Source organism: Pteropus alecto, unplaced genomic scaffold (assembly GCF_000325575.1).
Source record: "Pteropus alecto unplaced genomic scaffold, ASM32557v1 scaffold103, whole genome shotgun sequence".
NCBI classification, from domain to species: Eukaryota; Metazoa; Chordata; class Mammalia; order Chiroptera; family Pteropodidae; genus Pteropus; species Pteropus alecto.
Window position 1 is genome coordinate 6,055,062 of NW_006436288.1, and position 12,004 is coordinate 6,067,065.

General features: G+C 32.3%; 1 non-coding gene across 1 annotated transcript; it reads right to left on the reverse strand.

Annotated features, from left to right (window-relative positions):
- Positions 1-243: 243 nt before the first annotated feature.
- On the reverse strand, positions 244-361 carry LOC112480401. The gene has a single exon (XR_003046582.1).
- Between the last annotated feature and the right edge of the window lie 11,643 nt (positions 362-12,004).

Below are 12,004 nucleotides of genomic sequence, written 5' to 3' on the forward strand. Positions count from 1 at the left end.
AAACATATGAGAATGGTTTAAAACTCTACTTTTAAATGTCATGAAAAGCTCTTTAAAAAATGTATTTCCCTTTTAAACAAAATCTGAGTAGGAAAAATTCTTCAAAATATTTATGATAAATTCACTTTTTGGCTCCTTAGCATTACTTTTAAAACACATGCACATACACAAATTCGAGTGCTTTTCTTTTTCTTAGAAATGAGACCTTGCCAAGAGCCAATGATTTTTTCTTTTTAATTCTAAATTGCCCTCTGTAAGAGCCAGACCTATTGTTAGGACAGCCCTCCTAAACTGAGAGGGTGATTTCTGTGCATCTTGCCAGACTTTTGAATTTTAATTCTCAAAAATTGGATTTAGATGTGAAATTTAAAATTTTTGACATTTGAATTGCCTCTAAACTCCAGAATCATAAACAAGCCTGATCTTGTCTGATCTTGATCCTCTCTGATCTTGGAAGCTAAGCAGGGTCAGCCCTGGTTAGTACTTGGATGGGAGACCACCTAGGAAGACCAGGTGCTGTAGGTGTAAAAAATAAAATAAAAAAATAAGGGATTGTAAACTGACAAGATCCTTGCAATCTGTGAGGTCAACCAAGGGTTGCCTCACATAAACAAACAAACAAACAAACAAACTCCCATCCTCAGTTAAAATTATATAATGCTTTTTTTTTTTTTATTTAAGAGAATTTGCTACCATTATTGGTACCGTTTTTCAGATCACATAAACTCAAAATATAATTTTAAAGTAGTTAAAAATTCTTAAAAGCGATTAACCATAGTTATAAAGTTACAAACATAAAATTCTTCTATTTTCAGCATATGAAATTAGAGCATAATCAAATGACAGACCAACCTTTTAAATGCCAATCAAAAGTTAAAAAAAAATAAATTATTCAAAGTGATCTTTATTAATCAAACTTAAAAAAATTAACAATAGCTTAATAACAGGAATCATTATGGTCATATCTAGATCTCATATGCAATTAGTTACATAAAATAACTACTTTAGGATAACTATTTTAATTCTTTTTAGAGCACCAAAAATACAGCAATCTTTGAAAGAGCTTTGGGGGGAAATCTCATTTTTTAGTGGGCTACATAAATTAAGGGAATTACATAGGGAATCTTTGAGTCTCAACATTGCAAAATATATCAGGTTTACAGTCACATAATGTAAAACCTGGTGAATTTCCAAACTGAAATCCTACAGACAAAATGAAATAGTTTGCTTTATTTATAATTCATGACTAGATTAAAACCCAATATATCAGAATACTCCAGAAGGCAGGTTTATAGATTATTTATGTTTATTAAAGAACCTATATATAAAACACATTTTTATATAAAATATATTTTATATTGTATTCAAATTTTTAATATATAATATATAACATATGAATATATAATATGAACATATATAGATTACTAGTTTATTAAAGAACTTATGAATAAATCATGTTATATATAAAAGATATTTCAATTTAAGTATATATTTATATTCTGCATATAAATATATATAACATAAAAATGTCTACTTTTTCAAGGGTAATGAAGTCTGCTAGGAATTAAGAGGCCTATGAGGAATTAATTGATTCTGCCAACAAACATAAAACTGTGTCAGGCTAACTTGTTAGCAAGTAAGTAGAGTAACATATCATACCTCGTAGGGTAACATCACAATTCCTGAAAACTGTTCAACAACCACCAAAGCACCTTTCATACCAAGAAAGAGATACTTTTGAAGAGAGATGCTAAAACTTTGGGACTGTGAAATTTTCTATAGATAGAAATGATGCTCCTTGACAGGAGAAACTCATTTCCATTGTTATTAGCCAAGAATAATTTACAGAACTCTCAGATTTCTACTAGTTTACAAACTTTAAGAGTTTTAAAATAGCCGAATCAAGAGTAAATAGCAAAACAAAACTAGATAGACACTCCTAGATAATTAGCTAAACCTTTAATATGAAACTGATTTCATATTCAGTTCAATCCAAACCGTCCATGAAGAGGAAAAAATGCCTAAAATAAGGTAATTTTTTATGTCAAGTTCATTATCAACGTACACTTTAAGTTGAGTATTTCTGAAAGTATCATGAGATCATGTTACTATGCATCAGTAGGGCACAGCTTCTCTATGTGATACCTTAGACTCTGAAAAATTAAGTATCTCAAAAATATACAATAAAGTAGCACTGTCCTCTGTCATCTACCTCAATTCTCTACTGTACCAAAGACTTATGTCTAAATGTTACAAACGGAATTAATTTGTGGAATTGTAAGATGTTCCCTGTTTGTGATCTAAAAATTCAATATTTAAATTCACACTGAATGGTCTCCAGTTCAACAAATACCACTAGTTATAGTCATAAAAGTTTAAATATAATTTTCATTGTTAAACTCTTTTGGCCAAGATGTTCAATTTCACCAGATCAGGAGCGGAACACATTTAATTTTACTATTCAATCAATATTTTAAAATGTAAAATTTTAGAAAACATTTTTTCCTCTGAAAATTACAGAGATAAATTTTAGATTTAGACATGAATTTTTAAATATCATAGTAAAAGTTTTTCATTTTTTAGGAAAAGCAACACAAGTAAATATTTGCTCACATTCTGGGGAAAAAGGGCATCTTTCTCATCAAATGCAGAGAATACTTTTATTGTGATTACTTTTGAATTTTTGACACCATTTGATGGAATTCCTTTCAGCTGACAGGCTGTAGTTCACCCCCCACTCCCATCCCATTGGATACATGTAGTGCAGAGAGTCTCATTTTTTGCTGTGTGTAGAATCAACCTAAAGAGAGTTTTTACAAAAATACTGATCCTTGGGACACACCCCGCACAAATCAGAATCTCTGGTGGTAGGGCCCAAGTATCAGTATTTTTCAAAACTTCTCCAGCTGATTCAAATGTGTAGCTAATGTTTAAAAATACTGACATAGTGGATTTCAAATCTGTTATATCAGCTTGTCTGTTCTTGACATCTCCCCCGAAAGTGTTCAAAGACTTTAAATCTAAAAAAAGTTGTTACTATGACTTTTTTAAAAATAAGAGGCATGAAAATGTGCTCATGAAATTCTTATTTTACTATCTTCTTAAAAAATAGACATGTTCTCATAATATTTGAAAAAATAACACTAAAATATATTGCAGTAGAATGTAAGGGCATCCCCCACATGATCATAAAATATATCGCTGATCTAGGTGTACAATAAACCAGACTCTCATATTTGCTCACATCAATGGCTTTAATATATGTGTGGGTATGAGTGTGTATAGGTGGGGGTAGATACAATATTATTCAAAGTCGAAAACAATTTTTCTCATAGATGAATGATACATTCTTTTTGGGGAGGAAATTATTTTGTTGTTAATTGGCTTTTAGGTTATTCAAAGGTACAGCCAAAATTTTATTCGGGAATGGAGTGTTTAAGACAATAAATCCTATTCTTTCAAGAATAAAAATGATAAAGGGTTATTTTTACTCTGGGAAGAGTTGCCAAAAACTCCCCCTCCCCCATACCTTTTTTGGGGCATCTGAGAGTGGTCTGTATTCCCTGGTAGGAAGAAGATGTGGTGTTCCTTGCAATATGATAGTTGAATGGAAGCTAGCTCAGTTGAGAATTGTTTAAGAATATCTGTGGAGTAGGCTGGCCTAAGAACTCTGAGAGATCTTTTATGTTTAATCCAGTTTCAAGTGTGTGTTTGTTTATTTTTCTGTGTGTGTGTGTTTCACTGTATTTCTCTTTTTTTCCTACCCAAACCTTTGGTAAAATCTTGTTAAATCATGTTGGCTTGTGTGCTTTGAGGAGTTAGGGAATATTCTGAGCCCATGCTTTGAGTGAAGTACCATCAGCTGCCTCAGGAAAGAAGTTTATAGACTACAAGAGATTTAGAGTAGACAGGAGACAAAGTCTGCCACAAGAAACAAAATATTGGATAGCAGTGATAACCAGAGTAATTCTGGAACCTGTAAACATTCCTCAGTGATTCTAGAAATATCTAGGGAAGAGAGAGTGTTCTAAGACCAGACATCCAATTATTGAAGAAGGATGCTACTTGTGGTAAAGTGAGGAGTGACTCCTGAAAGCTGAAGAAGAGACAACTGACTTGTAATAGAAAAAAAAAACTTTACAAAATAACTTTATCCTATCCATCAACAAGCATTCATTAATTATATTAGTAACATATGTTTATATATATTTCATAGTCATTGATCATATATAAACAAGGACAGTTATCAAAAATTATTTTCTTTAATGAGGCATGATATTAAAAATAATAACTGTATAGAAAGGCACTTGGCCAGGCATTATAAATACATAGCTAGTATTCATTATTCACAACGGTAAGTCTTGGATGGAACAATCTTAAAAACAAAACAGATTCTCATATACAAAGTGTGCATTTTTTATGTTTCTATTGTTTTCATATATAGTATTTCAGTTCTGTTTCTGGATGCAATTACATGAAAGAGATTTGTTTAGAGATTGCTCTTTGGAGAATCCCTTTAGCAGGTTGACAGCATAATGAGAGAAGGTTAAATTGCAGAGCAGCCATGCAGCTGAGGATCATCAAAGATCAGCATAGGAAGGTTACCCAGGATCTAAAAGCCATGTGACCAGAGGGAATTTAGCAAATCCTCATGAAGAAATGTAGTTTTTGTTAACTTTATTTATAACTCAGAACAGAAATGTTTGAAACTCTTAATAAAGTGAGTGATTCAAGATTCCAGAGGAGGATCTATATCCTGCAGTGAGGTCTTCAGAGATGTTAGAATGCCCCCCTTTCTCAAATATCTCTAGCTAAATCTAAAAATGAGCTTTGGTATACTTGCACTTATATATAGTATATTCCATCTGTATACACACAATGAGTATATTTTTGTCTATGAGAACATTTAGAAGAATGAAATTCTAACCAAAGTACTTACCACACAGTTGGCATTTTTGTTGTTGATGATAACCCTATAATACTTTAGACATTCATTTGCATTGCTTTTGTTATTGATCTTTACCCTTGCTTTTCCTCCAAAGACCCTCTTTTCCTCTACTTCTTTTAGGCCGGTCCAATTTTGGAACTGACTTTATCATTAACATTTCCTGTAAAAAAGTGGATAGTTATCAAAGAAAAGATAAAATTTAAACTTTTCAAGTTATAGATTTTAGCTTAATCTTTTAATTATACCTGAAGATATAATCTAATTGGGTTTATAGTTTGATGTCCTAAGACTTCTTGGGTCCCATAAAAAATTATATTTTTTCATTCAACAAATATTCATTGAGTGCCTCTGTGTACCAGACACTGTTTTAGATTCTTGGAAGTATAGCAGTGGACAAATAAATAAATAAATAAAATTATCCCCTCATGAAGCTTCTATCTAAATTTGTGTATATCTTTACATGAAAATATTTTTGTAAAAAATTGAATCTGTTTTTAATACAACACACAAGAATGAAGATATACACGTTTTTATATGAAAGAAAACAGAGATTAGTGTTCTCTGAATTGGGAGTGAAAAAGAAGCATCAATTTTAAATTGGATGACCAGGGCATATTTCCCTGAAAAACTGACATTTGAACAAAGACCTAAAGAAGGTGCCCCATGTCACAAAATGCTATTTTATGACAGTGCCAGAAAAGATTGGAACAATAGTTAGTTTTAATAGATGTAGAAGTAGAAACCTGGAAGTGGCACATAGCTTGTCGATGTACTTAAATATAGTCCTTGAGAGAAGCGGAAACATTACCAAGAGTGGGAGGGTTAAAAATCAGGTTCTTTGATTGAAACCATCCATGCACTCGCTTTAAAGTAAATAGGTGCAATATGGTTAGTCCTTGAGCATTCTAGATAAAATAGCCAGTTTTTAACATAGATGTTACACATTTTACTTTGATTCATACTTTAATATAATCAGAAACTAATGTTAAGAAATTTTAGAAAAGAAATCAGGCTGAATCTCTCTGTGTATATTAAGGAAAGATGTAGCTATTTGGTAGCAAGAAACAATGGAAAGGAGATGGGCCAGAACATGAGGGTAGAGGTACCAGTGGAGAGATGATTTGGGAACAGGGAGATTTATTGAGCATAAAGATGAAAATGCAGGATGCAAGTCAAAGCTCTGGTTTTAATCATATGTAACATTCTGAAATAAATTGAAATAAATCAACTTGTGGAGATATGCTTTGAGGTAGATTATTTCACGAAGACAGAAGAGTTTTATTAAAATATTGCTGGTAGACAAAAAGTATTTTGGAATATGGTTCATATAACATAGCAGCAGAAAAAAATTACTAAAAATATCATGCAGAAAAGGAAATTCTCAAATTTTAGCAAGTAAAATATGGCAGTATACTATTAGCATAAAAATCTACTCCTTTTTTAGATATCGCCAATTGAGTCTTATACTGTATTAATGGAATGAGAATAATATAGTTGATTCCTCTAATACAGAACCTGAGCAAATTTATTCAAACATACACAGGCAGATATGATTTTGAATATGGTAACGTATTCACGTAGTTCAAACAGCATAAAATTATAAAAATGTACCTGGAATGAATTTTCTATCCCACTCATAGCATATACTATATATTCTTTTGAATCTTAAAGTTCTTTCTATATTAATCCATTTGTAAAGTATTACCTCATTCTTTTTTATATTTTGGTCATTTAACTGTGTGTCATTATGTGGACATACCATGATTTATGTAATCAGCCCTCTGTTAATGGAAATTTAGGTAGTTTTCTTTTTTTACTATTAGAAATAATGACCAATCATATACCTATGTAATGTCACATGTGTGATAATTTATGTCTAGGATAAAATCCTAGGAGTAGAATTATGATGCCAAAGAGTACATACATTTTAATTTTGATAAATGCTGCCAAATAGGCTCACTAGAGATTGTATCAGTTTACTCTCTCACAAAAATTTATGACAGTTATTATATTTAAAAAAAACAAAACAGTGCATTTTAGATTTTAGCCTATCAGGGAGGTACAAATTTTGTTGAATCTGTTTCTCTTAATACACACCCATTCGGGTATCTTTTTACATGTTTAAGAGATCCTTGTATGTTGTTTAAGAAGAACTCTCTTTTCATATCCTTTGCCCTTTTTTCCATAGAGCGAATAGCCTCTTGTCTGTGATATGAGTTATACTTTTTCCATATGTGTAATTTGAGTATTTTTACTTTGCTTCTTTATTTATTTTTGCCACTCGTAAGGATTTTTTTCAACTGAATTTTATGGTTTCTGAATTTATGTCATAGAGAGAAATTCCTTCCCAACTTTGAAGGGAAGCATTGTCCATGTTTTCTTTTCTCCTAGCACTTTTTTGGTTACATGTGAACACACACACACACACACACACACACACACACACGTGCAATCTGTGTCTGTCTATTTCCTGTGTTTATTGACTTGTAATTTACCTAGTAATAGATCCCATATTTATCTTAGTCCATCTGTCTCCTTAGCTGTCTAAACAGAATTCAGTGAAAAATTAATCTTTTCTCAGATAAGATGCCCCCATATTCTTATGCTAAACTTTCAAGTGTATTTGGACTGATTTCTTTGGATTCTGTGCCATTGTTGTTATCCTGATCATTTTATCACCTAATTGTCTTGTCAGATATTCTAAAGCCTCCTGCCTATAAATTGCTTTAACCATTTTGGAAACAACTTTTTAACTGTATAATAAATTAATGATGCACATACTCTATGAGCCAGCAGCACAGCTCCTAGGTTTATACCTCAGAGCTGTGGTTCTTAAACTTTACTGTATAGCAGAATCATAGGGAGGGCTTTTTAAAACAGATTGCTAAACTCCATCCCCAGAATTTCTAATTTCATTATGGTAGCACCCAAGAAGTTACATTCCCACCAAATTCTCACGTAATGCCAATGCTGCCAGTCTGGGAACAACATACTTTGTGTATCACTGCCCTAAAAAAACTCCCACATGTGCAGAGGGCAGTGTGGAAAAGAATGTTTTAGGATTGTTTCCAGTTAAGAAGTATTGGAAAGAGCTTAAAGTTCCTTCATAGAAGAATAGCTACATATGTTGTTTCATTCCTACAATAGAATTCCCTAATGAACTAGACGTACACACAGCAAATGGATAAAACTAACAAAACATAATGTTGAGGATAAAAACAATGGGGCCTGCCCTTTGGTCTCAGTGAGGTGAGTAAATGCAGAACTGGCACATATAACACAGGTAGATGAGAAAGGACACAAGAGCTCTCAGGAAAAACAATTGTCCTTAAAATGTCCAAGTCTGAAACGAGATAAAGATGAAGGAAAGTTGCATGCCCTGGACCCTTATATTTATACTGATTCTTTGTGAGTGAAACTTTGTTGCAAATTGAGAAATTATGGGACTATTTAGAAAATTATTTCTTTTCTCTGAATTTAGACTACGGATTACGGATTTATAATCCAAAGGACAAATGGTTTCAGTATGGGTTGTATACTGCACCCAGTATTATTTAAAAGATTAAGTAATGAAACCCACAAAAAATCTGGATTTTTAGTTTCTCTAAAAATATCAGAAAGTCTGGCAACACAGGCCCACCATTCTCACGTGGTAACTGTTGGAGCTGAGCACCAGCTGCTCCTTTGCAAAGCAAAATGTGTTCTCTGGTTTACCGCAGGTCTCACCTGGTCTACTTGACTCATTTAAGTTACCCATCTAACCCCTGTAAGTGTTTGAGTGTGCAGTCTCTGGTGTATGGGACATTGTGTGTGGAAAGTAAAATTTGTTTTTTGAAGTTGTACATGTGTGTGGTTATAACTCGATCATAATAATAGAGAGAAATTTTTTTTTAATTCTATGATTTGCACTGATTAGGTATACCCATAACAGAATGAGTCCCCATGACATTCAGTTGATTGTAACATGAAAAAAAAAATACCCCAGACCCTTTTCTTCTAGGATTGGAATACCAAAGAGCTCTGTCTTATTTTCTGTCCCTACATTTTATCCCCAATTCCATCTCCACAAGTGCCTTCTTCATTATTTGATACCAGCAATGTCCAATGTCCAATGATATTACACACATATATATATCACTATCGCTATCTCTACTGTATAGCATAGCAAGCCAAATATATATATATAATTTTTCCAAGTATATATTTTTAATAACCACATTAAAGTAAAAACAAACAGGTAAAATTAATTTTAATAATATAGTTTAATCCAGTGTATCTAAAATATTATCACTTCAATATGCTACCAATGTATAAATTATTCTGTGTGTGTGTGTGTATATGCGCTAAGTCTTTGAAACATATATATTTCTCACTTAAAGTACATTTCAATTCAGACTAGCCACTTTTTTTTGAGTGCCATCTATTTTTATTTGGAAGAAAATATCTGTTTAAATAACAGATAAAGTATATACGAAATAAAATCTTACAATAAGTAATTTCTTTTGACTATAGACATGATTTTTTTTAGTGTTTTCTTTGTTTTTTTTCTCAGATTAGTATAACAAAATCAATATTTTTTATTATTATTGGTAGCCATTTTAGGGTTTTTTTGATTGTGTCTTAAAAAATTTTTTTTTGTTAAAGTATAATTGGCATACAATATTATATTAGTTTCAGGTGTACAACATAGTGATTTGACATTTATATATCTTATGATGTAATCACCATAATAAGTCTTAGTAACCATCTGTCACCACGCAAAATTATGATGTTATGGACTACATTCCCTGAGTTATATACTGTATCTTTGTAGCTTATTTATTTTATAACTGAAGTTTTGTACTTCTTATTCCTTTACCTTTTTTACTCATCCTCCCCACCTACTCTCTCCCTCTTTGGCAACCATCAATTTGTTCTCTGTATCTATGAATCTTTTAGTTTTGTTGTTTATTCATTTGTTTTGTTTTTTAGATTCCACATATAAGTGAAAATGATGTAGTATTTGTCTTTGTCTGACTTTTTTCACTTAGTATAATCCTGGGTCCATCTATATGGTAGCGAAATGCAAAATTTTATTCTTTTTTTACTGTTGAGTAATATTCCATTGTGTGTGTACATATATATATCTCCATTCATTTATCGATGAACTATATCTTTATCCATTCATTCATCAACGAACACCTAGGTTGCTTCTGTATCTTGCCTATTGTAAATAATGCTGCAGTGAACATAGGAGTGCATATATCTTTCTGAATTAGTGTTTTTTTTTTTTCTTGATAAATACCCAGAAGTGAAATTGCTGGATTGTATGGTAGTTCTACTTTTAATTTTTTTGAGATACCTCCATACTGTTTTCCATAGTGGCTGGGCCAATTTACAATCCCTGCAATTGGGTTCCCTTTTCTCCACATTTTCGCTATCACTTTGTATTCCTTAACTTTTTGATTCTGACAGGTATAAGGTGATTCTGACAGGTATAAGGTGATATCTCCCTGATGGTTTGTGATGTTGAGCATCTTTTTACATGCCTATTGGCCATCTGTATGTCCTCTTGCTTTTTAAGTGCTCAATAGCCATACATGGCTAGTGGCTATAGTATCAGATAGTATTTTTCTACATAGAATTAATCAGACTTGGTGAAATAATCTGTCATTAGGAGATTTGAATCAAGGGGTTGTTTTACAAATAAGTAAATATATAAGGAAAGAAATGCCAGGAAGTAGGACATGTTCACCAGGAAATTTTCTATGAAGTGTTTAAGATCTCAGAATCTTTTACCTTGAAATATTCATACAGCATACATCTTTAGGTTTATTTTTACATACCATAATTAAATTATCTCATTCTTCTGAGAATTCCAATATACACACAAATACACACACAAATACACACACATATACATACACACACATGCATATATATATATATATATATACACATACACACACATGCATATATATATATGCATGTGTGTGTATGTGTATATATATATGCTTTGTGTGTTATTGTTGAGAGCAGAGAAAAACAGAATAGGAAATTATGGCCAATCCCTTGATCATACTTCTGTTGTAGTTTGTGGGAAGAAAGTAGCATTCTCTTCAGAACACTACAGTGGAAGATGGAGAATCTCTGGGAGGTAGCTTTGCTCTAGGAGTAGCTTCAAAATCAAGCCTAGGAAATCAAGAAGGAATATGTATAAATTTGCTTTTTCTCAATCTATGCTAGAGGACCTTAGATTGATAAAAGAACTATAATGGAAATCCTTCTAGAAGACAAGATTTACAAGTCTCCACTTATCTGAGGGAGTTAATTCCCAAGACCCCCAGTGGATGCTTGAAACCTCGGATATTACTGAACCCTTCATATATGTATGATTTTTTCCGTACATACATACTTTTTCACTTGCACTTTATGTCTTCTCTTTGGCATATCCAAATTGCCAGCATCTATACATACATACTTTTTCACTTGCAGTAAACACTTTATGTCTTCTTTGGCATATCCAAATTGCCAGCATCACTACTCTTGAACTTTATTTTGGTCATTATTAAGCAAAATAAGAGTTACTTGAATGCAGCACTCTGATATCACGATAGCCTGATCTGATAACCAAGGTGGCTACTAAGTGACTAATGGGCAGGGAGCACATACACTGTGGAGATGCTGGACAAAGGTATGACTCATGTTCCGGGCAGGATGGAGCAGGATGACAGGAGATTTCATCACACTGTTCACAACAGTGAGAAAATTAAAACTTACGAATTATTTCTGGAATTTTCCATTTAAATATGTTTGGACCATGGTTGACCATGGGTAACTGAAACCTCGGAAAGCAAAATCACAGATAAAGGGGGTGTACTACAGTATTACTAATTTAGAGAGGAAAAGAAAGGAATTGAAGAATTTCTAAGAAAAGATGTGAGCATCTTTAATTTTTTTAAGGATTGGGAGAACAAATTTAATAACACCAAGTAAAATGACTATGGGTAGCAAGATTTTTACTCTTCCTTCTTTAATAACTAAAAGGAGCACTTTTCTGACTCAGAAGGGAACTTC